This window comes from Mobula birostris, chromosome 11 (assembly GCF_030028105.1).
Source record: "Mobula birostris isolate sMobBir1 chromosome 11, sMobBir1.hap1, whole genome shotgun sequence".
In the NCBI taxonomy this organism is placed as follows: Eukaryota; Metazoa; Chordata; class Chondrichthyes; order Myliobatiformes; family Myliobatidae; genus Mobula; species Mobula birostris.
Window position 1 is genome coordinate 51,715,862 of NC_092380.1, and position 26,464 is coordinate 51,742,325.

At 44.7% G+C, this 26,464-nt stretch overlaps 1 long non-coding RNA gene across 6 annotated transcripts; it reads right to left on the minus strand.

The window, feature by feature from the left end:
• Positions 1-25,265, minus strand: LOC140205078 (uncharacterized). Of its 6 annotated transcripts, none has more exons than XR_011887747.1 (4): positions 24,953-25,265; positions 24,739-24,812; positions 16,326-17,786; positions 1-6,439 (listed from the first exon to the last, which is right to left on the minus strand). It is a non-coding gene; the product is annotated as an uncharacterized lncRNA (long non-coding RNA). The 6 variants fall into 6 exon arrangements; XR_011887744.1 differs by lacking the exon at positions 1-6,439 and adding an exon at positions 6,458-6,818; XR_011887745.1 differs by lacking the exon at positions 1-6,439 and adding an exon at positions 8,625-9,139.
• Between the last annotated feature and the right edge of the window lie 1,199 nt (positions 25,266-26,464).

Sequence of the window (26,464 nt, forward strand, 5' to 3'; positions counted from 1 at the left end):
TATCACCGGCATGTGAAATTTGTTAATGTAGCAGCAGTTCAATGCAATACATAATCTAGCAGAGAGAAAATAATAATAAACAAACAAGTAAATCAATTACATAAATTGAATAGATGCAAACATGCAAAAACAGAAATACTGTTTATTAAAATAAAGTGAGGTAGTGTCCAAGGATACAATGTCCATTTAGGAATCGGATGGCAGAGGGGAAGAAGCTGTTCCTGAATCGCTGAGTGTGTGTCTTCAGGCTTCTGTACCTCCTACCTGATGATAACAGTGAGAAAAGGGCATGCCCTGGGTGCTGGAGGTCCTTAATAATGGATACTGCCTTTCTGAGACACCGCTCCCTGAAGATGTCCTGGGTACTTTGTGGGCGAACACCCAAGATGGAGCTGACTAGATTTACAACCTTTTGCAGCTTCTTTCGGGCCTGTGCAGTAGCCCCTCCATACCAGACAATGATGCAGCCTGACAGAATGCTCTACATGGTACAACTATAGAAGTTTTAGAGTGTATTTGTTTTAATGCCAAATCTCTTCAAACTCCTAATAAAGTATAGCTGCTGTCTTGCCTTCTGTATAACTACATCGATATGTTGGGAACAGGTTAGATCCTCAGAGATCTTGACACCCAGAAACTTGAAACTGCTCACTCTCTCCACGCCTGATCCCTTTATGAGGATTGGTATGTGTTCCTTCATCTTATCCTTTCTTAAGTCCACAATCAGCTCTTTCGTCTTACTGACGTTGAGTACAGGTTGTTGCTGTGGCACTACTCCACTAGTTGGCATATCTCACTCCTGTACGCCCTCTTGTCACCACCTGAGATTCTACCAACAATGGTTGTATCATCAGCAAGTTTATAGATGGTATTTGAGCTATGTCTAGCCAGAGTCATGCACATAGAGAGAGTAGAGCAGTGGGCTAAGCACACACCCGAGGTGCACCAGTGTTGATCGTCAATGCGGAGGACATGTTATCACCAATCCGCACAGATCATGGTCTTCCCGTTAGGATTTAGAGGATCCGATTGCAGACGGAAGTGTAGAGGGAGGTACAGAGGCCCAGCTTCTGCAACTTCTCAATCAGGATTGTGGGAATGATGCTATTAAATGCCAAGTATAGTGGATGAACAGCACCCTGATGTAGTTGTTTGTGTTGTCCGGGTGGTCTAAAGCCTTGTGGAGAACCATTGAGATTGCATCTGCCATTGACCTATTGTGGCGATAGGCAAATTGCAGTGGGTCCAGGTCCTTGCTGAGGCAGGAGTTCAGTCTAGTCACGACCAACCTCTCAAAGCATTTCATCGTTGTCGATGTGAGTGCTACCGGGCAATAGTCATTCAGGCAGCCCACGTTATTCTTCTTAGGCGCTGGTATAATTCACTGGGTGACTGTCAGGAGAGGGAAGGAAAATGCCCGGATAGTAGAGAGCACCCCTGTGGCTGTCCCCCTCAGCAACAAATATCTTGTTCTGGATGCTGTTGAGGGGTATGACCTGACAGGGGATGCCCACGGTGACCAGGTCTCTAGCACTGAGCTTGGCGCTGTTGTGTAGTAGGGAAGGAGGGAGAAGAGGAATGTAGTAGTCATAGGGGATTCCATAGTCAGGGGAACAGACAGGAGATTCTGTGAGCCTGATAGAGATACCCGCTTGGTGTGTTGCCTCCCAGGTGTCAGGGTACGGGATGTCTCGGATCAGGTCCAGAATACTTTGAAGGGAGAGGGCGAGCAGCCAGTTGTCTTGGTACATGTTGGTACCAATGACATAGATAGGAGAAGGGAGGAGGTCCTGAAAAGAGATTACCAGGAGTTAGGAAGGAAGCTGAGAAGCAGGACCTCCAGGGTAGTAATCTCGGGATTGCTACCTGTGCCACGTGCTAGCGAGGGCAAGAATAGTAGGATCAGGCAGATGAATGCGTGGCTGAGAGCCTGGTGCAGGAGGCAGGGCTTCAGATTCTTGGATCATTGGGATCTCTTCTGGGGGAAGTATGACCTGTTCAAAATGGACAGGTTACACCTGAACCCGAAGGGGACCAATATCCTGACGGGAAAGTTTAATAGAGCTGTTAGGGAGGGTTTAAACTAATTTGGCAGGGAGATGAGAACCGGAATGATAGAGCGGAGGAAGGAGAAAACAGAAATAAATCTAAGATAGTGAGCAGTAAAGATGTCAGGAAAGACAGGCAGGTGATGGGGCAAATGTGTAGCCATTGGGATGAGTTGCAGTGCAATAAAGTTGCAGTGAAATCAAAGCAAGAAGTATCAAATACTGGTCTTAAGGTGTTGTACTTAAATGCACGCAGCATAAGGAATAAGGTGGATGATCTTGTCGTACAGCTACTGATTGGCAGGTATGATATTGTGGCCATCACTGAGACGTGGCTAAAGGATGCATGTTTCTGGGAGCTGAACATCCAAGGATACGCAGTGTATCGGAAGGATAGGAAGGCAGGCAGAGGGGGAGGTGTGGCTTTCTTGGTAAGAAATGATATTAAATCATTAGAAAGAGGTGATATAGGATCGGAAGCTACAGAATCTTTATGGGTTGAGCTAAGAAATCTCAGGGGTAAAAGGACCCTGATGGCAGTTATTTATAGGCCTCCAAACAGCTGCAGGGATGTGGACTACAAATTACAACAGGAAATAGAAAAGGCTTGTCAGAAGCGCAGTGTTATGATAATTGTGGGGGATTTTAACATGCGAGTGGATTGGGAAAATCAGGTCGGCACTGGATCTCAAGAGAGAGAATTTGTAGAATGTCTATGAGATGGCTTTTTAGAACAGCTTGTTGTTGAGCCCACTAGGGGATCGGCTGTACTGGATTGGGTATTGTGTAATGAACTGGAGGTGATTAGAGAGATTGAGGTGAAGGAACCCTTAGCAGGCAGTGATCATAACATGATTGAGTTCACTGTGAAATTTGAAAAAGAGAAGCCGAAATCTGATCTGTCGGTATTTCAGTGGAGTAAAGGAAATTATAGTGGCATGAGAGAGGAACTGGCCAAAGTTGACTGGAAAGGGACACTGGCGGGAAAGACGGCAGAGCAGCAGTGGCTGGAGTTTATGCGAAAAGTGAGGAAGATGCAAGACAGATATATTCCAAAAAAGAAGAAATTTTCAAATGGAAAAAGGATGCAACCGTGGCTGACAATAGAAGTCAAAGCCAAAGTTAAAGCAAAGGAGAGGGCATACAAGAAAGCAAAAATTAGTGGGAAGGCAGAGGATTGGGAAGTTTTTAAAAGCTTACAAAAGGAAACTAAGAAGGTCATTAAGAGGGAAAAGATGAACTATGAAAGGAAGCTGGCAAATAATATCAAAGAGGATACTAGAAGCTTTTTCAAGTATATAAAGAGTAAAAGACAGGTGAGAGTAAATACAGGACCGATAGAAAATGATGCTGGAGAAATTGTAATGGGAGATAAGGAGATGGCGGAGGAACTGAACAAGTATTTTGCATCAGTCTTCACTGAGGAAGGCATCAGCAGTATACCGGACACTCAAGGGTGGCAGGGAAGAGAAGTGTGCGCAGTCACAATTACGACAAAGAAAGTACTCAGGAAGCTGAATAGTCTAAAGGTAGATAAATCTCCTGGACCAGATGGAATGCACCCTTGTGTTCTGAAGGAAGTAGCTGTGGAGATTGCGGAGGCATTAGCAATGATCTTTCAAAAGTCGATAGATTCTGGCATGGTTCTGGATCACTGGAAGATTGCAAATGTCACTCCGCTATTTAGGAAGGGGGTAAGGAAACAAAAAGGAAATTATAAACCTGTTAGCTTGACATCGGTGGTTGTGAAGTTGTTAGAGTCGATTGTCAAGGATGAGGTTACGGAGTACCTGGAGGCATAAGACAAGATAGGCAGAACTCAGCATGGTTTCCTTAAAGGAAAATCCTGCCTGACAAACCTATTACAATTTTTTGAGGAAATTACAAGTAGGCTAGACAAGGGAGATGCAGTGGATGTTGTATATTTGGATTTTCAGAAGGCCTTTGACAGGGTGCCACACATGAGGCTGCTTAACAAGCTAAGACCCCATGGAATTACGGGAAAGTTACATATGTGGGTAGAGCGTTGGCTGATTGGCAGGAAACAGAATGGGAATAAAGGGATCCTATTCTAGTAGGCTGCCGGTTACCAGTGGTGTTCCACATAGGTCTGTGTTGGGGCCGCTTCTTTTTACATTGTACATCAATGATTTGGATTATGGAATAGATGGCTTTGTGGTTAAGTTTGCTGATGATACGAAGATAGGCGGAGGGGCCGGTAGTGCTGAGGAAACAGAGAGTCTGCAGAGAGACTTGAATAGATTGGAAGAATGAGGAAAGAAGTGACAAATGAAATACAATGTTGGAAAGTGTATGGTTATGCACTTTGGCAGAAGAAATAAATGGGCAGTCTATTATTTAAATGGGGAGAGAATTCAAAGTTCTGAGATGCAACTGGACTTGGGAGTCCTCATGCAGGATACCCTTAAGGTTAACCTCCAGGTTGAGTCGGTGGTGAAGAAGGCAAATGCAATGTTGGCATTCATTTCTAGAGGAATAGAGTATAGGAGCAGGGATGTGATGTTGAGACTCTATAAGGCGCTGGTGAGACCTCACTTGGAGTACTGTGGGCAGTTTTGGTCTCCTTATTTCAGAAAGGATGTGCTGACGTTGGAGAGGGTACAAAGAAGATTCACTGGAATGATCCCAGGAATGAGAGGGTTAACATATGAGGAACGTTTGTCTGCTCTTGGACTATATTCCTTGGAGTTTAGAAGAATGAGGGGAGACCTCATAGAAACATTTCGTATGTTGAAAGGCATGGACAGAGTGGATGTGGCAAAGTTGTTTCTCATGATGGTGGAGTCTAATACGAGAGGGCATGACTTAAGGATTGAAGGGCGCCCATTCAGAACAGAGATGCGAAGAAATTTTTGTAACCAGAGGGTGGTGAATCTATGGAATTTGTTGCCACGGGCGGCAGTGGAGGCCAAGTCATTGGGTGTATTTAAAGCAGAGATTGATAGGTACCTGAGTAGCCAGGGCATCAAAGGTTATGGTGAGAAGGCGGGGGAATGGGACTAAATGGGAGAGTGAATCAGCTCATGATAAAATGGTGGAGCAGACTCGATGGGCCGAATGGCCGACTTCTGCTCCTTTGTCTTATGGTCTTATAATTGTTGCCTTTTTGAAGCAAATGGGAACTTCTTCCCGTTGCAGTAAGAGGTTGAAAATGTCCTTGAATACTCCCGCTAGTTGGTTAGCAGAGGTTTTCAGAGCCTTACCAGGTACTCCATCTGGACCTTCCGCCTTGTGAGGGTTCACTCTCTTTAAAGACAGTCTAACATCAGCCTCCAATATGGAGTTCAGAGGGTCAGGTGCAGCAGGGATCTTCACAGCTGTCGTTGTGTTCTCCCTTTCAAAGCGGGCATAGAAGGTGTTCAGTTCATCTGGTAGTGAAGCATCAGTGTCATTCATGCTATTGGGTTTTGCTTTGTAGGAAGTAACTTCTTGCAAACCCTGCCAGAGGTGCTGTGCATCTGATGTCGCCTCCAACCTCATTCAAAATTGTCTCTTTGCCCTTGAAATAGCCGTCCGCAAATCATACCTGGCTCTCTGGTACAGGCCTGGGTTGCCAGACTTGAATGCCACAGATCCAGCCTTCAGCAGATGATGTACCTCCTGGTTCATCCATGGCTTTGGTTTGGGAATGTACAGCAAGTCTTTGTGGGCACACACTCATCTACACAGGTTTTAATGAAGTTGGTAACAACCGCTGCATACTCATCCAGGTTCAAAAACAAATCCCTGAATACAGTCCAGTCCACCCATTCAAAGCAGTCCTGTAGGTGCTCCGGTGCTTCCCTTGTCCATACCATCATGGTCCTCACTGCTGGTGCTGCAGACTTCAGTCTCTGCCTATACTCAGGGAGTAGAAGTACAGCCAAGTGATCTGACTTCCCGAAGTGAAGGCGTGGAATAACACGGGATGCACTCTTGATGGTGGTGTAACAATGGTCCAGTGTGTTGTTTCCTCTGGTATTGCAAGTGATCTGTGATAGTAGATGCTTAGCGATTTTTTCAGACTGGCCTGGTTAAAATCTCCTAAAACGACGGGGAAGGTGTTAGGGCGCACTGTTTCATGCATGTTGATCCCATTACTCAGATCATCTAGAGCCTGCTTGACATTGGCCTGAGGTGGAATGTAAATTGCTACCAAAATGACCCCAGAGAGCTCCCGTGGTCGGTAAAAAGGACGGCACTTTACTGCTAGATATTCCAGGTCTGGTGAGCAGGATTGGGACAGCACTGATATAAATCTGTGCACCAAGAAGAGTTGATCATGAGGCATACTCCTCCACCTCTGCTTTTGAGAGATCTATGCTGACGGTGTATAGTAAACCCGTCGATCTTGATCGCTGCATCCGGTACGGAAGGGGTTAACCAGGATTCTGTAAAACAAAGGACACACGCTGTCCTAATGTCCCTCTGATTCAGCACCCTGGCTCTGAGTGCATCGATTTTATTCACCAGAGACTGCACGTTCGCCAGCAAGATAGTCGATATAGGGAGTTTAAAACTCTTGTTTCCTAAAACGCACGTAATCCTGATCTACACCCACGCTTCCTCCAAGGCTTTCTCCCTGGGCACTTCTGACTACAATCGCTTTGTTTCCGTCGGTTCTAAGCAGCGATAGTTCATTTAAACGCATTAAGACATCTTTGTTGACTGTACTGACCTTGGAAGCAGTTGTGTTTTTTAGCTGTATAAGGCTGAAACAGGAATATTCAATCGTATCCTTTGAGAGTACTGCTGCTACTCGAGTCGCACCTAGGTGTCCAATGGAATAAAGGGAATTACAGAGGCATGAGAGAGGAGCTTGCCCAGGTGGATTGGAGGAATATACAGGCGGGGGTGACGGCAGAATAGCGATGGCTGAAGTTTCAGGGAATAGTTCACAAAGCACAGGATAGATATGAACCACAGTAGTTCTCAGATGGCAGGGGCAGACAACCATGACTGACAAGGGAAGTTAAAGACTGCATAAAAGCCAAGGAAAGAGCACACAAGGTAGCAAAAGTGAGTGGGAAGTTAGATGATTGGGAAGTGTTTAAAATTCAACAACAGGCAACTAAAAAGCTATAAGGGAAAAGATAAAAGATGAGGACAAACTAGCCAATAATATAAAGGGTACTAAAAGTTTTTCAGTTAAAAAAGAGTAAAGGGAGACGAGAGCTGAAATTGGACCACTGGAAAATGATGCTGGTGAGTTAGTAAGGTTGATGGGGTTAGAGCAAAGAAATGGCAGATGAACTTAATGGGTACTTTGCATCTGCCTTTACTGTGAAAGACCAACTGTGTGCCAGAGGTCTGTGAGTGTCAGGGAGCTAGAGTAAGTGCCATTGCTATTACAAAGGAAAAAGTGCAAGGCAAACTCAAAGGTCTCAAGGTGGACTACATCCCAGAGTCCTGAGAGAGGTTGCTGAAGGGATAACAGATGCATTGGTTATGAACTTTCAAGAATCGCTTGATTCTGGCATGGTCCCAGAGGACTGGAAGATTGCAAAGGTCACTCCACTCTTCAATAAGGGAGAAAGGAAATTATAAGCCAGTTATCCTAGCCAATGGTTGGGAAAGTGTTGCAGTCCGTCATCAAGGATGAGGTTTCGGGTACTTGAAGACTAATGATAAGTCAAAGTCAGCATAGTTTCTTTAAAGGGAAATCTTATCTGACAAATCTGTTAGTGTTCTTTGAGGAAGTAACAAGCAGGAGGGACAAAGGAGAGGCAGTGGATGTCAACAACAGGAATTCTGCAGATGCTGGAAATTCAAGCAACACACATCAAAGTTGCTGGTGAACGCAGCAGGCCAGGCAGCATCTGTAGGAAGAGGTGCAGTCGACGTTTCAGTCCTGAAGAAGGGTCTCGGCCTGAAACGTCGACTGCGCCTCTTCCTACAGATGCTGCTTGGCCTGCTGCGTTCACCAGCAACTTTGATGTGTGTGGCAGTAGATGTCATTTACTTGGATTTTCAGAAGGCATTTGATAAGGTACCACACACAAGGCTGCTTAACAAGATAAAATCCTATAGCATTACAGGAAGGATACTGGCATGGATAGAGGAATGGCTGACAGCCAGGAGGAAGTTGAGTGGGAATAAAAGGGGCCTTTTCTGGTTGGCTTCCAGTGACTAGTGCTGTTCCTCAGGGGTCAGTATTGGGGCCGCTACTTTTCACATTGTTTGTCAATCATTTGGATAATGGAATTGATGGCTTTGTGGGAAAATTTGCAGATGATATGAAGATAGGTGAAGGGGTAGTTGGTGTTGAGGAAGTAATGCGATTGCAGCAGGACTTGGACAAATTGGAAGAATGGGCAAAAAAATGGCAGATGGAATACAGTGTTGGGAAATAAAGGGACAATAGTGTAGACTATTATCTAACTGGGGAGAAGGTTCAGACTTCAGTGGTGCAAAGGGACTTGGGAGTTCTCGTGCAAGACTACCAGAAGGTTAATTAACAAGTTTAGTCTGTGGTAACAAGGCAAATGCAATGTGGGCATTTATTTTAAATGGGAATAGAATGCAAAGTAGATTAGATTAGATTAGATTAGATTATGAAGACATGCAGTCCTCTTTTATTGTCATTTAGAAATGCATTAAGAAATGATACAATATTTCCTCCGGTGTGATATCACAAAACACAGGACAGACCAAGACTGAAAAAACTAACAAAACCACATAATTATAACATATAGTTACAACAGTGCAACAATACCATAACTTGATGAAGAAATCCATGAGCACAGTAAAAAGTTCAAGGTCTCTCAAATGTCCCACATCTCACGCAGACAGGAGAAGGAAGAAAAACTCTCCCTGCCATGCCGACCACAGTCCGACTCTGAGTCATCTGAAAACTTCGAGCCTCTGATCAACTCTCCGACACCGAGTGCTGAGCGCCATCTCTGTCCAAACGATTCGACCTCAATCTTGGTCGCCAACAGCAGGCAAAGTTGGGGATTTTGAGGCCTTCCCTCTGGAAGATTTCCAACCGCGCAGTAACAACAGCAGTGAACTGGCGTTTCAGAAATTTCTCCAGATGTTCCTTTGTGCTTTCACGTCCATCTCGATCAAATCAGAATTGTCCACGGCCCCTATTTAATGGATACAATATCATTTTTCACCAGAGGGCTGCGCACGCGTGGCGCGCTGTTCTCTCTCCTCCTACCTCCCGTAAGGAGATAATGTTGAGGCTTTAAGACACTAGTCAGGCTGCACTTGGGGTATTGTCAATAGTTTTATACCCCATATCTCAGAAAGGATGTCTTGTCATTGGAGAGAGTCCAGATGATGTTTGAGGATGATCCTGTGAGTGAAGGGGTTAACATACGAGCAGTGTTTGGCAGCTTTGGGCCAGTACTCACAGGAATTTAGGAAGAATGTGTGGGGGGGGGGGGAATCTCATTGAAACCTACCGAATGTTGAAAGGTCGAGATAAGGTGGATGTGGAGATGTTTCCTGTGGTGGGGGCATCCAGAACTAGAGGGCACAGCATCAAAATTGAGGGGCAACTTTTTTTGAAAAGAGGTAAGGAGGAATTATTTTTGTTTTACCCAGAGTGGTGTATCTGTGGAATGCTTTGCCACAGACTGCGGTGGAGGCCAAATCTGTGGGTATATTTATGGCGGAAGTTGATATTTTTCTGATCGGTCAGGGCATCAAAGGATATGGCAAGAAGTCAGGTGTATGGGGCTGAGTGGGATCCGGTATCCGCCATGATGGAATGGTGGAGCAGACTCAATGGGCTGAATTAGCCTAATTTTGCTCCAATGTCTTATGATTACCAATTAGTAAGACTGCCCCAATTCTTTACAGGGGCCATGGCAGCTATCCATACTCCAGGGAATTGGAGCATTTAAACCTTGGAAGTTGGCCCGAATGGGTGTGTGTGTCACAATAGGACCCCCTCTCCCAAGGCTGACTCCTGACAGCCCTGGCTGCTCGGAGAGACGATGATTGTAGTCATGGATGAGAGCTGGATCCGAGATGTCTCTTTCAGGCACCCAGCACCTCTCCTCCAGTCCGAATCCTTCCTAGTTCACGAGATATTGCCAAACACCTTGAACAGTAAGCGAGCCCAGAAAACCTCAGTGAAAAGCTGCTCCCCATCAACAAACCTGGGTGGTGGTGGGGCTAGGATTGATCTGGAGGGTCTAAGGAAGCTGCAGAGTAGGCTATCAGGCTTGCATTCCTGACAATCCCAACAGGTCTAATGAACTTGGGCACCAATTTTCTGGACTCCACTCTCAAAGGCAAACCTTGAGTCGACAGCCAGACCTGTTGCCCAGGCTGAAAAGCTGGTCCCTGTCTTGCCTTGCAGTTAACCTTTACTTCAGCTTTCCGGTAGAAGCTACAAAAATCTCCCTTGCTCTAGTCTATCTTTCTTTGCAGCATCAGAGGAGATGTTCAGCTGCAGCAACCCCAACCTCTGCCTCCTGCTCGGGGAAGAGTGGTGGATAATACCCAAATTGGCATTCAAAAAGGAGACATCCCATGTGCCAAATGCCATAAGGTGTTAAGGAAGAGCTCCGTCCACATCAAATGGTCACTCCACTCATTCAATCTTTCAGAGGCCAGGCATCTTAGGGTACATTTCATATCTGCTTCATCAGGCCGTTGAACTGAGGGTGAAACAAAGGAAAGACTTGCTGTTGCCCAAGTTTGCAAAACCCTGTCCAGAAACATAATGCAAATTGCAGACCATGATCCGACACAAAGCCCACCAGAAAACCATGGATCCTGAAGACCTGCTGCCAGACAGTCTTGGCCATCTCCACCACAAATGGAAGTCTGTCCAAGGTGATGAATGTGCAAGCATTTTTAAAAAAAATCCTAAATTACCATGCCGCGTCTTTCCCTTGGAATGACGAAGACCCATGACAAAGTCCATGGAGAGGTGAGCCCATGGTGTGGAAGCCCTTGAGGTTGGATGCAGAGCTCCTAGTTCTGGGCACAGACCTTGTATGCCAGCTTGTATTGACAGATCTCCTTCACCATTCCATGTCACCAATATCTTCTCTTAATGAACTTGAGGGTCCTGGCCATCCATGGGTGAGATGTCAATCTCGATGCGCGTCTCCATTGAAGAACCTGAGTCTGCATCATTGCAGACTCCAGTTGGTCTTCTGTATGAAGGAGAAGCCAGCACTGGCTGGAGAGTTGGAGGGCCTCCTTAATATACTCCTCCTTAATACCAGCCGCCCCAGTGGGCCATTCTGAGCAATCTACCCTTGCACCTGGCCCTTGTGAACAAGTGTGTTGATCCCCCAACAAATTGGTGCTATCACCTTGGTTTGGGACAAAATGGTGGTAGGCTGCTCTTCTCATTTGGATTCATTGAACTGATGGGACAATGCATCTGGCTTCTGGTTCTTAGATCCTGGTTGATAGGTCAGGATGAAATTAAAATGGTTGAAAAAAAAAGAGACCACCTGGCCTGCCTAGAATTCAATTTCTTGGCCTCCTGAATACAAGCCAAGTTCTTGTGGTCCGTCCATACGATTAAAAAGTTCTTGAGACCTCTTGCACCAGTGATGCCATTCCTTCAGAGCCAACTTGACTGAGAGCAGCTCTCTATTCCCAGTGTCCCAATTCCCCTCTGCTGGGGATAGTCACCTGGAAAAGAATGGGCACAGGTGCAGTTTATTGTTCGAAGTGTCAGTTGAGACAACACCACACCCACTCTGATGTCCGAGGTATCCAATTCCACAATTAAGGAAAGGCCCTGGTTAGGTGCCACCAAAATGGGAGCTGTCGTGAACCTCTGAACTCTGCAAAAGCAGCCTTCACCTTGGTAGACAACACAAAATGGCCTGTGGATCTCTTGGTTAATGCTGTCAGCAGAGCCGCCTCAGAGCTGTAGTTTCTGATAGACATTGGCAAATCCCAGGAATTGCTGGACCTGCTTCACATTAGATGGTGGTGGCCAGTCTCCAACTGCCTACGTCCTACTTGGGTCCACCTTGAAATTGCCATTCAAGATGAAGCCCAAAATAAGAAATAGTGGTTACATGAAATTCAGACTTCTCCAGCTTGGCATAAAGTCCATGATGAAGAAACTTCGTGAGGTTATCTCTGACGTAATGGACTTTGAGAAAATTAGGATGTCATCCAAGTAGATGAAGGTGTATCTACGGAGAGCATCCCAGAGCACATAGTTTATAGAGGCCTGGAAAACTACTGGCATGTTCACAAGGCCGAAAGGCATGACCAGGTACTCAGTGGCCACTGTGTTGAATTCAGTCTTCCACTCATCACCCTCCTTTATGCAAAGGAGATTGTATGCATTCCGCAAGTCCAGCTTCAAGAAAACTCTTGCCCCTGGTGAATCTTGAAAGCAGTGTTCGTGAGTAGAGGAGGGCAATGATTCTTGACTATTATACAATTCAGTCCTCTATATGCAATGCATGGTCGCAGACGCCCTTCCATCTTCTGTATGGGGGAGAAGCCAGTGCTGGCTGGAGAGGTGGAGGGTCTCCTTAGTATACTCCTCTATAATGCTTCTCTCTGGGTCCGAGAGCACATATAATTGACCCCATGGAGGATCCATACCTGGCAGTGGATCCATACCTGGCAGTAGATCTATTGCACAGTTGTATGGTCAATGCAATGGAGGAGTTGAGGCCTTTCCCTTATTGACAGACTCTTCCAAATCCTTGTAAACACAAGAGATTTCTACCAGCTTGGGTGCTGCAATTACCTCAGACCTTCCTCAGAGGATGATTTCTGAGACTCCACAGTCTCCCCCATAGGTCCACAAGAGTCTTAGTGAAAACAGAAGCCAAATATCAGTCCAAGTCCTTGTCCGTCTCCTCAGACATTGGCAGCAAGTGCAACAAATAGTTCAAGTACTCCTGGGACTAGGTTCCAAGAATTGCTGTGTTAGAACCTTCCCCTTAGGCAGGACCTGGCAAATGGAGTCCCTTGGCTCAGTTGCTAGAGTTCTAGACTGCTTAGGCACCTCCTTGGTTTGCTTCTGAACTAGAGATCTTGTTGTAGCACACCCCTGACTGAACTGGGTCAGGACTCGCATGGGCCCATTGGCTGGAGCCTTCAGGAAACCTACTTTCATGGGAAGACAAGCCAGCTCCAGCCAATGGGCCGTGCGAGTCCTGACCCAGTTCAGTCAGGGGTGTGCTACAACAAGATCTCTAGTTCAGAAGCAGAAGTCTGTGTCCCCACTTTGGCCGTTGGTCTCGAGAGAGTCTGGGGGTTGAAACACCAAACCAAAAACAAACTCTCTTACAATGGCTGAACCAAGCAGTGATTCTCCTCTTCCTCCATTACACGGATGAGTTAAGCATGGACAGCCAAGGATGCCAGAGGATTAGGAGTACAAGTCATAACATATAAACTAATGTCTTCCACATGATCCCCTATCATCATCTGCAATTCCACAGTGTTACTGGATCTGCCCAGAGCCTAGCAGTCAGCTGTTCAAGATAGCTGCGGGCAAGGACTGACTCAACTCCCGCAGCGGCATGTCAAGCTGACAGGCAGAACCCCAATCCAAAACGTTACCCACTTCCCCAGAGTTAACCAAGGCCTTTTCCTTCCTCAGACTCTTACCCTAGGTGAACTCTGCCTTCAGCACAAAACCAGGGTCCATGGGATTGGGCATTAATGGCTGCTACCGACACAGTCCCCCTGACATTGGGCAGTCATAACAGTTCCCCAGCTGGCTGCAGCTTCAGACGTTTGGCCCTCAGGTGACCCCGCTTCCCCGCAGTAAAAACAGCAACCTTGACTCCGACACCGGGACTTCTCACCAGCAGAGAGTCTAGTGCAGCCGACCTGCATGGATTCGAGCGGATCTTGAGCAGGCGACGGGCTGGTCATGGCCCTAGGTTGGGGAGTGGAACTGCAATGCACTGTAGGGACCGAGCTCAGACCGGCTGTTCAACCTCCTGAAGTGGCCCCACTTTCACTCTCCTAGGCGGTTATTGAGACTGATGGACTGGTCGATTAAAACCCAAGCTCCCTGCTGGCTCTCCCAAGGCGAGGACATCATCCGGTTTATCTCAGAGTCTAAGGCAGTATAGCGTGGACAAGTCTTCCCCGTTCCAACCACTCTCCTGAGCCAAAGGTTAGAAAAATTTGATCATGTAGTCGGCTGCCGACCGTCCATCAGGCAGTCTGAGATGCGGCTTGCTCCGGCGGCCATGAATTCCTCCAAGTCCGGGCAAGTCGCCGGCCTTCATTTCCAATGTGCGGTGGCCCAGGCCAGGGCTCTCCCAGTCGGAAGAGAGATGACGAGGGCCACCTTTCCGTGCTCCGAAGGGAATCGGGACGGCTGGAGCTCAAACACGAACGAGCACTGGATGAGGAAGCTGCGGCAAGAACCCGGGTCACCGTCGAATGTCTCCGGGGTTGTGGACGATGTACTTGACTCCAGAGCGGTACCGACTGGTTCTCCCAAGCGACTCCGACCTCCTCCTTGTAAACGTTGACTCAAGGTTACTGGAGATCGTGTATCTCCAGGCTCTGTCGGGAAACATCTTCGCTGTGGCTGGTTTTAGCGAGTGAAAGATTCTGATACCCCACTGGGTCCACACTGGCTCAATTGAACTGTAACGAGACAATGAGATCCAAATGCTGGAGTACCCGCAGCGAGGACTGAGACCTGATTTTAAACTGGGTCGGGAATTTGAGCGCAAACCAAACACTAGTCAAAACCACAAGTGGGTTTACGATCGAGCACCAGACCTCAGTTCAGGTGCTCCTTCAATCCTTGGCGCCCAAAACATGGATTGCCAATTAGCGCGACTGTCCTGAATCTTAAAGGGGCCGCGCCACTATCTACACTCCGGGATTCGGGAAGCTGGCGCGGATGGGTGCGTGTGGTAACACTTGACGTGTAAGACAACTCCCAAGAGTGGGGAGATGAATAATGTCAGTCAAGTAAATTCTCAGATTAAAAGAAACACTGGTGAGAGGGGAGACTTATAAAACATCAAAGCTAAAAGGGGGCCTGAAGAGGAAATTTAGCCTGAATATATACAACTTGTGACAATAATGGAAAACATAGCAAGTTTTAATTTAAAGTTATATTTAATTATCGGTATATCAATACAGCTGCTGAATGCTGGATTAATAATAGAGATATAACATTGAGTTTCAGCAAAAACAATTCAAGAAAAACATGCAACATGCACAAAATGCTGGAGGAACTCAGCAGGCCAGGCAGCAACTATGGAAAAGAGTAAACAGTCGATGTTTCTGGCTGGGACCCTTCATCGAGACGGTGGGGGGGGTGGTGGGGGAGATGAGGAGTCAGCTAGAAGGGGAGGGGAGGGAGAAACACAAGGTGATAGGTGAAACTGGGGGAGGGAGGGATGAAGTGAAGAGCTGGGAAGTTGATTGGTGAAAGAGATACAGGATGAAGAAGGGGGAATCCAATAGGAGAGGACAGAAGGCCCTGGAGGAAAGAAAAGGCGGAGGAGCACCAGAGGGAGCTGATGAGCAGGCAAGGAGATAAAGTGAGAGAGGGAAAGGGGGATGGAGAATGGTGATGGGGGAGGGGGTTGGTCATTACTGGAAGTTTGAGAAATCGATGTTCATGCTATCAGGTTGGAAGCTACCTAGACGGAATATAAGGTGTTGCCCCTCCAACCTGAGTGTGGCCTCATCATAACAGTGGAGTAAGCCATGGATTGACATGTTGGAATGGGAATGAGATACTGAGCAACTCAACAAGCCAGGCAGCATCAAATGAAGGGGAATAAACATTCTATGTTTGGACTGAAACCCTTCATGAAGGGTCTTGTCCCAAAATATCAAATGTTTATTCCCCTTCATAGATCTTGCCTGCCTTGCTAAATTCCTCCAGCATTCTGTATGTGTTGCTGAAGATTTCCAGCATCTGCAGAATCTCTTGTGTGTATGGCGAGACACTGAGTCAGATGCCATGTGGGACTTGTCGTTATAGTCAAAGGGGGAAGCTGCTGACGATACAAAGGACCAGGGTGAATGCACACCATCTGCTTCCCAGGATTGGGAATCAGGCATTGATTAATGACCAGAGGGGAAAGATTTAATAAGAGCCTGAGGGGCAAATTTTTCACCCAGAGGGTTGTCCATACATCAAAGAGCTGCCAGAGGATGTGGTTAAAGCAGGTGAATTAACATTTAAAAGGTACCTGGGCAGGGATAGGAAAGATTTCGAAGAATATGGGTCAAATACAGGCAAATGGAACTATCTTAAATGGGAATCTTAGTCAGCATGGATGTGTTGGGCTGAAAGTTCTGTTTCTGTGCTGTATGACTCTATGTCCAACTTACCAGGGAGAGGTTGGCTTAAAGAATTAAATGCGAATCGACGGAGTTCACTCTGTGTGGACACATTCCAATCACGAGTAGGTCAGCTGCAAAAGCAAAGGCAGGTTCACAACAAGGAGCAAGAAGTGCACATCAGACTGGATGCCCAATGAATCTGCTGCAGATCTCAGCTGAAAACTCAAGTATGTGAGAGAATAGTAAAATTAAGTCAAACATGTTATCCTGCCCAGAGTAGTCAAATCTCCCTGACTTTGATTGTAAACTATGGATAATGAACAATGCTTTTGGTGTAGGATCTGTATGTTGAACTGGCAGGGGCCAAAACCAAGTGCCCCTCATCTGAAATGCTCCGAAGTGTTCCCAATTTCAGACTTTTCCAGTTTTTGAAATATTTGCATTTACATAATGAGATGCCTACAGAATGGGACCCTCATCTAAACATGAACTCCATCCACATTACAAATGCAATTTCCCCATCTACCCTGAAGGTAGTTTTAAAAAACATTCTTCATAATTTTGTGCATGAAACAATTTTGTACATTGACCCATCAGAAAGGTAAGTTATCACTACCTCAGCCGCCCAGGTGAACAGTCAGTGGCTGTGTGGCATTGCCATCATTCCTGGCTCTGAATTTATGTGCTGCCCACAAGCAGTCTTTGTTTTGCACTTGCTCAACACCCGTATGTCCTGATGCAGCCATTCAGCATGTTACATTTTCATCAGCAATGATCTTAGCAAACTCATCAATGAATTTCTCTGCAGCTTCGTGATCAGCAGACACTTTATCACCACAAATATTTAAAAATTCAATACTGTGTTTTTTTTTCTTAAGTGTATTCAACCAGCCTGCTGGATATTCACAATTACCTTCAATTTTCAGTTCGTCATGATAGATTTTTGCTTGTTTTATGATCAGCATACTATTAAGTGGCTTACGTTCACTCCAATGTTGATGAATCCACTCTTTCAATGCATCATTTGCTTTATGCAGTGTTTTTCCTTTTTTCATTAATTCATGTTCATTACATATGTCAGGTCACTTCTCAGATCTGCCTGTGGTGTGCGGAGCCCTGGGAACCTTTCCAGCGCCTTGTAGAATTTACCATTTGTGACATTATGTTGACCCTCAAAAAAATTCAGATTTCAGATTTTGGAATTTCAGATAAGGGCTGCTCAGGCATGTGTACATTTTAATGTGGTTAAAGAAATGCAAGATAATCTAGCAAATGACACCCATTAGGAGATACAATTATAAACCAAGCTGCCTTAAAATGTGACCCAAGATATTTCAAACAAGATGTTAAAAGGAGCTGAATACTGTTAACTCAACCAAGGTGATGTTTGGATCACAGCTTCTGCAGAGGAGAAAAGGCTGTACATACTCAGAGGTTTTCAGGAGCCTTCATAATCATGATGTTAATCTTCAGAAGACTCTTTGTGTGTGAGGCAGTGATTTATTTGACCTGAGGGTGGAATCAAACAATTTAGAGTCAGTCAAGGAAAAGGTTGAGACCATTCTTGAGAATATGTCTGAAATCTGAATTTCTCTCAGCACTTCTCCACCATTGTGGCTGCTTTCAGCAATTGTACTCTTCACCCAGTGATGTGTGTATAGCAGGGAGCAACAGAGTGTGTACAACCACTGCTTCAGTTAAGCAGCCAACATAATCACAGACCCCACCTACACTGGATGTTCTCTCTTCTCCCCTCTCCCATCAGGCAGAAGATACAAAACCCTGGAAGCACATATCACCAGGCTCAAGGACAGCTTCTACCCACTGCTATGACTTAAATAGTTTCCTCGTATGATAAATTGGACTCTTGACCTCATAATCTATCTCATTATGATCTTGTACCTTATTGTTTACCTGCACTGTACTTTTTCTGAGCTGTTGCACATTATTCTGCATTCTGTTATTATTTTGCCTTGTTCTACCTCAGTGCACTGTGCATTGATCTGATCTGTGTGAACAAGACAAGCTTTTCACTGTGTCTTGCTACACGTGAATAATAAACCAATTCCAATTCCAACAGAAGTCATGTTGTTGAGTCCCTCCTGGTGTGCTGTGACACCTCTCATTTCGCACACTGAAACAAGATTGTGGAGCTTCCCATTGTGTAACTCGGGCAGTGATCAGCATATTGAACAAGGCACTGTGCCTGTGTGCTGTGTACAGTAATGAAGGGCAGGAAAATAACAAGGGAGGCACTCGGAATTAAATTAGTAATCACGGGGTTCCACCACTTGTTCTTAGACCTAGGACAATAACTTCCACGACTGCAGCATCAAGAGTGCAGAAATCAGCTATCCTTCTGATGCAACATGTCAAGGACATCGAACATCCAGCATCCAAGCAAATTGCCACAACTGAGACAATAGTAAGATCCCCATAAGAAGACACAAGTACAGAAACAGAATATACATTTTACAGGTAATAGGGGATGATTTTCCTGTACTATAGCCAGAAATAACAAAATTGAAGTATATAGATCCTGTGCTAATATATTAAAATATATTTTGATTAATTGGACACACTCATGAATTGTTATTTATTGCATCTACTGCTCTTGGTGTGGCCTCCTCTGCACTGTTGATTGGGGGACTGCTTCATCAAGCACCTTTGCTCCATTCACTGTACCAGCCAGGATCTCCTGCCATTTTAATTTCACTTCCTATTTCACACTGAGATATCTGTCCACCTCTACTGTCATGTTAAGGTTAGAAGATTAGAAGAACAGCACCTCATATTTTGCCTTGGTAGTCTGGTGGCATAAACATCAATTTTCCCAGCTTCCAGAAACCACTCCCCTCTGTCTCTCTCCATTTTTTTTTAACCTGCTCCCACTGGCTCCTATCCACTCCATCTGCCCATCAATTACACATTCCTCCCTCTGTTTCCTCTCCCCTTCAATGATGGCCAAAGTTCTTCCCTATTAGATTCCATCTTTTTCAGCCCTTTGCCACTTCCACCTGTCACCTCCCAGTTTTGTACATCATTCCCACACTCCTCACTCACTCACATGCCTTTCACGCCCATAACCTGGAGCCACTAATCACCTGCCAGCTCTTGCTCCATCCCCCCATCTTTTTATATTGGCTATCTCTCCTCTTTCTTTTCATCCCAACGAAGGATCTTGATCTGAGGCATGGGCTCTCCCTCTCCTCTGTGGGTTGCTTCAGATTCCAGAATTGGCAGTCTCTTGTTCTGTTGAATACACCTTTGGTGAGAATACTAAAGTATGCCCACCACACAGTTGTTCATCAATGAAGATGCCATCAAAAGGAGCAGCAGTGTTTATCAACAAAGCAGGATAAGAGAGGAGCTTCACAGAGCATTTGGGTATTGCCAACATGAAAGCAGTAGCTTGAGCCTTGTCTGCTCGTCTCGAGAAGACAAAGATCAGGAAGACTAACCAGTGAGAGCACAGTTCACTAAGACTCAAGATTGCAGCCACCAGGAGTTATTCTAAAGTGCCTACATGGCTCAAGAGAAATGTGAACAAGCCCCAGCTGCTGCTGGTCAAACCATTCATTATGGTTAAAGCATGTGGATTCTGCACTATCTTCAAAAACACACATGAAGAATTCAGATTCATTTTTATATAAAATAATTTCCCCAAAGAGTTCAAATATTGTGGTAAATCTCCTTGTCATCCAGATGCATATGGAGGAGCTGTCAGGGAAAATGTGGAAAAGGCACTGACGAAAAATGTAGAAAACAAATTGAATATAGTCACAAAGTATTAATTCTGAGCTGTAGATTAGCCCACCATTCCACTCCACAATATATTCCAGCAAACATGATCAAGTATAGAAGAGCTAGCACATATTAGAGTCTGGTTCATTAGAAGGGAAGGTGGATAAAATATTTGAAAAAATGCCAACACCACATATCCTATAAAGGAAAGAGGTGCAAATTACACAAGGTTCATGTGCTGAAAGTGGAATTTAGAAATTTTGTGAAGTTATGCATGGTCACATAGGAGTTTGTGAAAGATTCAGATAGAATTACATACACTACTTGACCTCAGCATAAAATACCCAAGTTAATGGTTTGCACATTGTGGGTTTGAATGTAGTCCCAAATGAGTCTAACAATGATTGAAGAAAACAGCAACAGTGTCTATTAAATCTCCAGAATCATCACCAATACAGTTAGAAAGTAGAAGAGAGTGAATTGGTTATTCTTGTACACTTGTAAGGATTGTTATACTAGTGTCACTCTTCCTTTTCTTCCAAAGAGTGCAGTTTTTTGTAAATCAGGCTCATGTCCCTCAGGTTGTATTTGATCATGAGTGCTTCATTATGTGCATGTGCACAATCCAAGCTGAACTCCTCTGTGTCACCCAGGTAATGCTCTGCACTCTGCACATCACTGCACTAAGAACCCAGTGGATATACACACTGCAGACTTTTAGATCCACCTCATTGTCCCTACAAAATTCTTTCCTGCTTATTTCCAAGTGTGTCCTGATATAGTTCTCCTTTGTTTTTCAATGTGTGTCTGTGCTATAGTGTGAAAACTTCCTTCCATCTGAAATAGCACTTGTAGTATTGATTCAGATAAAGTGAGTTCACAGTGGCCTCTTGTTAATCTGTAACTAGTATAAACAGGTGGTCAACAGAAGGATCTATTTGCATTCGTATTAAAGGATCAATCCTTTGTTATTCTATTTTCGCCTCATTTTTGGCTCATTGGCTGATCTCAGTGAAAGCATAAGCACAGATCAAATACCTCCCTAACAAATTATTAAATGAACTACATTAAATATCTAAGAGTGTATACACAACAGCATAGTACATGATTGTTACTCTAGGTGTAACAAGATTCCAATGAACCAATCTACGACAAAATGTTTAAAAACATTAATTGCTGTAGCAGGTCACCTCACTTATCAGCCAATCATGGGCAGAACTGAATGAAGCAGCAAGGGAGAGATGGGAAAAAGGACCTGCTGTACTGGCCAGATATTCCTGTTGATGAAGGGCACATATGGTAATGCTCACCCTCAGCTCAGCTCAGCCTCAGGATGGGAGGAAATGGGATAAAGGAGCTGTGGACACATAATGAATTCTGCTCATTACCTTGGCTCCTGAGGCGAAAACAGAGAAGTTAGCAAAGGGAGTCAAAGGATCAGTGATGGACACTGTGAAGGCAAGACAGTGGAAGAAAAGTTGACCAACTGCTTTAGTTCAGAATAAGAACCAAAAACAGGAGCAATATAGTCATTAAAATGCACCAAGCTGATGGGATGTACTGGAGAGGGACGGAAGCAAAGGAAGTTTCAAGTATCCATCAAAGGAAATAAATAGCTTAGGCTCATATGGAGGCTTGTGGTAGTGTGAGTGGAGTCAAAGGAGATTATGTCTTTAAACACATTTGAAATTATTCCACAGTCTATTGTCAGGTGCGTTAAGTAATAAGGAACTTGGAAATGACATTGTTCCAGGCACCTGCTGTCTTTGTTCTCTGTGATTTCAGAAGTGCTGCAGAAGAAGTCTTGGCAAATCGCAACAGTGCATCCTGTTCCTAGAACACTCTGTAGCCACGATATGTTGCTAATAGAGGGATTCAATGATTGAAAGAGTTCTTCAGAACCTGTCCTAACTACAGCAATCCAGTCTGTTTACAAGACATAGCTTCCAAATGTTTCTTCCAAACTGTTATAAAATTAAATGCATTGAACGCTCATCCATCCTGCTGCACAGCAAACTTCTGGTCCGCTCCAACATCAGGGCTGACCACTAACGGCTTAAGCAATAGGTAATAGAAATTACAGTACTTTGTAGGTTCAAGTTATACTCCAGGGTTTAAGAACATTATTCATGGCTGACACTCCATTGGAGGACTGTTTCATTTTCAAAAGTGTTCAGATGAGACACTAAGCCAAGTTCTTGCATGATCCTTAATATGGGTCTAAAAGATTGCACAGCACTGTTTTGAAAAGAAGCATATTTTTCATTGGGCATGCCAATATCTACTTCCCAACCAACACCATGAAGATCAGTTGTTCTGTGCAAACTGCTGCATTACAAATATAGATGATCCTGGTTAATTGGATCATTGGTTAATCGGGACAGCCATTTATTTGGGACAGCTTTTAAAAAGCAAAATTTAATCAAGAAGATAGTCGGGATTCCCTTTTTTGATTTGGGACACGCTGTCGCTTAATTGGGGCAGGAGACTGTTGCTGAATAGTTTCTAATTAGTATCAGTTGTGTGCACTTGTGTAACTGTTAGACACTACACCGTGCTTTGAGCGAGAAATTTTTAAATAGCATCTCTTACATGTGCTTGTGTTCAAAAAACGAGTGATTTTGTCACTGATAGTTGGCAACAAAATAAGCAGTGAGATAATTCCGGACTCTTTAGTTCACTGTGGTTTCAAGCATTCAGGCTTAGAGATGCCAGAAATGGCCAGGAGTAAAACTGAAACAATATCATTACTTCAACAAGTTAGGAACTATGAAGAATTTCAAAGTATCAAAAATCATCTTGAATGTTGCAATGAAAATGAAGATTAGGAGGATGCAATTGTCAACAGCATTGTATGAAGACAGCCCATTATCTACACTTGGTGTTTGCACTGATTTTGTTCATTTTCAGTCAATCAAAAGAACACTCCAGCGTACACTGGATAGCTTCCTCCATCAATAACTATTAGAAACTAATACACAGTTTAATAGTGCTGTAGTAGTATTGATATTGTTCTATTTTGTTCTGTATTTTATTTAAATACATAATTTGTTACACACTTAAATGATAATTTGTCTTTTTTTTAACGTTGTTAACTTCAGCTAATTGGAACAGCCGCTTAATTGGGCCAAAATGTACTTGTCCTCGTGTGTCCCAAATAACTGGAATCCACTGTATTTGGGACAGGTCTCCAAACCCGACTTTCATGCAGATGCGAAAACACACTCTACACAATTTAACCAGCTGGGTAATTTTCTAGGGTCAACTTCACTGGAATGTAAAGAGATCGATGTGTAAAGTGAGGCTAACCCAAGCCAGCCTGATTTCTACAATACATGGGGCGGCATAGTAATGTAATAGATAGCGCACCCTTCTATGGCACTGGCCACTGTTGATAAGGAGTTCCCAAGATCCCCACAACCATGTGGGTCTCCTCTCAGTGCTCTGGTTTCCTCCCACCTTCCGAAGGTTAGGGTTAGTAAGCTGTGGACACGCTATGTCAGTACCTGATGTCGCAGTGAGCGACTGAAGCGAACCCAAGTACAGGATACCGGCACGGAGATTGAGATAGGGTGCTACGCGGACGTGAACATTGAACAGCAAACAGGAGGGATCTTGACACAGAGAGACGGAGTTTCATAGGTAAAGTTTGAAAATGGAGCAAAACTTAGAACACACCGTTCTAAGTGGCCAGGAAATGTTAATTACCACACAGGCAAAACCAACCATCTGGCGACTAGTGGTTGTAACGCTAGGGTTCTTATGCTGAAGGTCTTGATGGAAACCAGGCGTGCCATCATCAAGGAGAGTTAGAAGCAAATGGGAAAGTAATGGTCGGAACCGTGGCACAATCAAAGGAAATTAGGAGAAAGATAGGGAATTAACGATCGGGACTGTGTCACCAGAAGCATAATGACATTTGTGCGCTATCCAGCACATTCTTTTCTGGTCCAATTTGACACAAAACAATGCACCTCACTGTATGTGCTGAAGTACACGTGACAAAAAGCTAATCTTTGATCAAAATTACCTACAATGTTGAAGCCGGTCTCAACTAGACAGGTGGAAATTTTTCTGTCAATAAGGTATAAACCAGGATCTTGGTACAATCCAGAACAATGCAGTTGACTTAATCTTGTAGCCTACCAAGCACCATAAGCATTCACTCCACTGGTGCATACAGCTGCAGTATGTCCACAGTGGTGCAGCTAGTAGAACGACTGCCTTACAGCACCAAGGGTATGCATTCAGTCCCGTGCTCTGCATGTGTCCATGGGGGAATGGGTTGTGTGTTCTCTCTTAACTGTGTGCATTTCCTCTGGCTGCTCCACTTCTCCCTCCCCCCCCCCACATTCCCAAGTTCTGCAGGCTGTTAGGTAGTTGCTCCTAACGTGCAGGTGAGTGGTGGAATCTGGGGGGAGTTCATTGAGATGTGGGAAGAATAAAAAATGGGATTAATTTAGGATTAGTGTGAATAGGTGATTGACAGCCAGCATGAACTGGCTGGTTTGAAGGGCCCGTCTCCGTACTGTATCACTGAGATACTTGCCCAGGGTATTCCAACAGAACCTCAAAAACATGCGACCTTGTCACCAGGAAGGGCAATAAAGCTTCAGATACACAGTAACGCCACCACATGCAATCTCCCCCTTTGTATTCTGCAGCGCCCTGACTGGGAAATACATCACCATTCGTCCATCAGCTAGGAGCTCCCTACCCGGTAATCTGTGCGAGCCCCACCACCACCTTCTCAAGGACACTTCAGGTAAGTGCTGCCTTCACCAACAAAGCCTAGACGTCAAAAAGTGAATTAAAAACAAAAATCAGTAATTGCTGATCACAGAGCCAAATATAAAAATAATAACTTCATACTTAAATGAATTTACAGAAAATCAATTGAAATAAAGATTGAGAACTTTAAATCCTCTTACCTTTTTCTTTCACTCAATATTGTTTCTCTTTTGGCTGCACTTGGCAATTTTTACATGACAGCCTATCGTGTGCGAGGGGGGTATCTTGCTTAATGAGCAGCAAAGCTTTATGCTCACATTACCTAAAGACCCAATACTGACTCTGTTGTGATCACTCATCAGCTTGATTTCCTGTTTCACAGACACCAATTGAAAGCACATTTTGTTCTTATTTTCTTTGCAGGCCTCAGCCAAGAAAATGCCTTTCCTTTCACCGTGAATATAATGTCAGTCTGTAATTTGCTATAATTGCGCTGAGTCTTTTCTCTGCACTTATGTAGAAGGACGAAGGCGAGATGCATATTTTGGCTTTGGATGAAGTTAGTGCTTATCAAAACAAGACGTCAGCCCTGTGGATTGAACTGAATTTCCCGTTTATTGTTCCCAGTGTCAGTAGTGAGCACTAACAGGTCAGAATCAGGGTAACCAGATGCAAAGCAGAGATCCTCCTACTTTCCTATCAGTGCTGTGGATCTGCACTGATTTCAGTCTTGCTTGAACAGGATAAATTGCAGCAAAGTTCAAGGGGAGCTTCTTTCCTGCCTGACTTTTCCTGTTCACTATATTTCCCAGAAGGCAAGAGCTATGCTGACATATTTCCCAGAATCCAAGAGTTATGCTGACATAATGACAGACATCCCACTTCTCCCAGAAGTTCCGGGAGTCTCCCGCATCTCAGTAGTGGCTCCCTGATGCCTGGAAATCATATACAATATCCCGGAAATAGATTTTTTTGAGTGGGAGAGGGAGAGAGAGAGCGAGCATCCTGATGGGTCTCTCTTCGTGCTAAGAGTGATCCCAAACCACTGGGCCGTGAGGAAACAATATGATTTGGTGATATGAAACGATATGAGTCAGCTGCACCTTTCCTCACTCCCTGTCACGCACTGTTGAATTTTAATGCAAGCAAGGTTATCAATGACCCAAGACGTGCAAAGGAATGGGTCCCTGACCCATTTGTGAATGTCCCTGGTGAATCATCCATGTCAGCGCGGGAAGGAGATCAGCTCCTTGAGCTTGCAAATGACAGCGGGCTGAAAAGTATGTTTGACATAACATCTCTGCTGGCATTCTGGATCAAAGTCAAGGCTGAATATCCTGAGATAGCCACGGAAACACTGAAAACATTGCTTCCATTTCCAACATATCTCTGTGAAGTGGAGTTTTCTGCAATGAATGCAACGAAAACTAAATTTGCAGAATAGACTGGACATAAGGAACCCCCTTCGAGTATCGCTGTCTCCCATCACCCCTCGATAGGACCGTGTTGTTGCAGGGAAACAAGCCCAGGGCTCCCACTGATTCAGCGATATTGGTGTGTTGCAATGATTTTATATGTTCATACGGGGAAAATAGGCGCTGTGTGTTTAATATCCAAACGTTACTTAAAATGTTATGATGCGATTGACTTATCACCTATATTCCGGTTGTGATTAACACCCCTGTCCCCGGTCGGCTGGTCCGCAAGAATAT